The sequence below is a fragment of the Meleagris gallopavo genome, unplaced genomic scaffold, assembly GCF_000146605.3.
Source record: "Meleagris gallopavo isolate NT-WF06-2002-E0010 breed Aviagen turkey brand Nicholas breeding stock unplaced genomic scaffold, Turkey_5.1 ChrUn_random_7180001950526, whole genome shotgun sequence".
Taxonomy (NCBI): Eukaryota; Metazoa; Chordata; class Aves; order Galliformes; family Phasianidae; genus Meleagris; species Meleagris gallopavo.
In genome coordinates this window covers 1-2,465 of record NW_011211851.1, presented here as the reverse complement: position 1 = coordinate 2,465, position 2,465 = coordinate 1, and the positions used below count along the sequence as shown (strand labels likewise).

The window sequence follows — 2,465 nt, the reverse complement described above, 5'->3', positions numbered from 1 at the left end:
CTGCCCTCTCCTCCCCTCCTCAGCCACATCTCACCCACATTCCCCTCCTTTGGTTCAAAGCCATTTCTCTCCCCACCCCCCCATCAGGGACCCCCGTAAAGCACTGCGAACCCCCCCAGAGACCCTGACAACCCATCAGATACCGATGCAAAACCAAGGAACCCATTGGGTGCCAAGGACCCTGAGGAGGGGACAGAGACACCCAAAAGGTCCCCAGAAGGTGCCAGAAACCCCATAGGGTGCCAGGGATCCCCTAAGAATCCCTGACACATTATAGGGATCTCTGGAACATTATGGGGTCCCTGACACCCTGTAGTGTTCCTGGTGCCTACTGGGGATCCCCTGACACATTATGGGGTCCCTGGCACCCTATAGGGTTTCTGCCCCCTACTGGTGACCCCTGTCTTGTTATGGGATACCTGAAACTCCTAGGGATCTCTTACACACTGTGGGGTCTCTGGAACTCTATGGGATCCCTGTCCTTCCTGGTGACCTCTAACACACTGTGGGGTCCCTGGCATCTTATGGGGTTTCTTGTACTTCCTGGGGACCCCTGATACATTTCGGGGTCCCTGGCACTCTACAGGATCCCTGAGCCCCTCCTGCTCCCCAAACACATTGTGGGGGTCACCCTCTGGGGTTTCCTGTAGCTCCTGGGGCCCCTGATATATTACGGGCCTCCTGGAACCCTAAGGGGTTGCAGGCACCTCTGGGACCCCTGACACACTGCGGGGTCCCTGGAACTCTGCAGGATCTCTGTCCACTCCTGGTGACCCCCTGATACATTATGGGGTCCCTGGCTCCTCCTGGTGACCCCTGACACACTGGTGGGTCCCTGTCCCCCTATAGGGTCCTTGGCGCCTCTTGGTGACCCTGTGACTTCTTATGGGTTCTCTGGCTTTTCTGTGGACCCCTGATACACTGTGGGTCCCTGGCACTCTGTTGGATCTCTGGCTCCTCCTGATGACCTCCTGGCACATTATGGGGTTTCTGGCACTCTACGGGGTCCCAAACACCTTCAGGATCCCTGGTCCCTCCTGGTGACCTCCTGGCACATTGTGGAGTTCCTGGCACTCTACGGGGTCCCAAACACCTACAGGATCCCTGGTTCCTCCTGATGACCTCCTGGCACATTGTGGGGTTCCTGGCACTCTACGGGGTCCCAAACACCTACAGGATCCCTGGTCCCTCCTGGTGACCTCCTGGCACATTATGGGGTTCCTGGCACTCTATGGGATCCCAAACACCTCTGGGATCCCTGGCTCCTCCTGGTGACCTCCTGGCACATTATGGGGTTCCTGGCACTCTATGGGATCCCAAACACCTTCAGGATCCCTGGCTCCTCCTGGTGACCTCCTGGCACATTATGGGGTTCTTGGCACTCTATGGGATCCCAAACACCTCTGGGATCCCTGGTCCCTCCTGGTGACCTCCTGGCACGTGATGGGGTTCCTGGCACTCTATGGGATCCCAAACACCTACAGGATCCCTGGTCCCTCCTGGTGACCTCCTGGCACATTATGGGGTTCCTGGCACTCTATGGGATCCCAAACACCTCTGGGATCCCTGGTCCCTCCTGATGACCTCCTGGCACATTATGGGGTTTCTGGCACTCTATGGGATCCCAAACACCTACAGGATCCCTGTCCCTCCTGGTGACCTCCTGTCACATTATGGGGTTCCTGGCACTCTAAGGGGTCCCAAACACCTACAGGACCCCTGGTCCCTCCTGGTGCCCCCTGATACATGATGGGTTCCCTGGCCCCCCCAGTGACTCCTGATGCACTGTGGATCCCTGGCACCGACGGGGTCTGGCCCCCTCCGCCCCCTGCAGCCGCACACCTTGCTGGTGACGGTGGCGTTGGAGCCCTCAGCCACGGGCGCGCTGGTGGCTTGCACAAAGAGGTACTCGTTGTCCAGCAGCGGCCAGGCTCCCTCCACCCGGCACGTGTGGAAATCGTCGTGGAACGTGCGGACGTGGGGGTCCCCGAAGGCGGCGCAGTGCTGGTAGCGCGGCGGGCGGCCGTGCTTGGAGCGGAACGTCTTCTCGTAGTCGCACATCTCCGAAGCTGGGAAGCTTTGGTGATCCGGCGTCGGCGCGCGTGGCCGGGGAGGTGAGGTGGGACCGTCCTTGGAGCAGTTGTGTTGGATCATCAGGTCCTCGATGCCGTGCACGGCCGAGTGGAAGGCCAGGTCGCCGCGGCAGGTGCGCGCCGTGCGGCGTGTGCAGTGCGAGTAGGAGCGCAGGGCCGTGCAGTAGGCGGCAGAGCGGCTCGAGCCGCGCAGGTTGAGCGTGGCTGCCACGAAGTCGGAGTTGCAGCGCAGGATCTTGCACTGGGAAGACACTGGGGGAGGTGGGGAGTGGGGTGGAGTGGGGTGGGGTGGGGTGGGAGTGGGGATGGGGATGGGGATGGGGATGGGAAAGTGGGGTTATGGGATGGGGATGGGATGGGATGGGATGGGAT

The 2,465-nt window shown here is 60.7% G+C and overlaps 1 pseudogene; it reads right to left on the bottom strand.

Annotated features, from left to right (window-relative positions):
• Positions 1–85: 85 nt before the first annotated feature.
• On the bottom strand, positions 86–2,364 carry LOC104916889 (annotated as a pseudogene).
• Between the last annotated feature and the right edge of the window lie 101 nt (positions 2,365–2,465).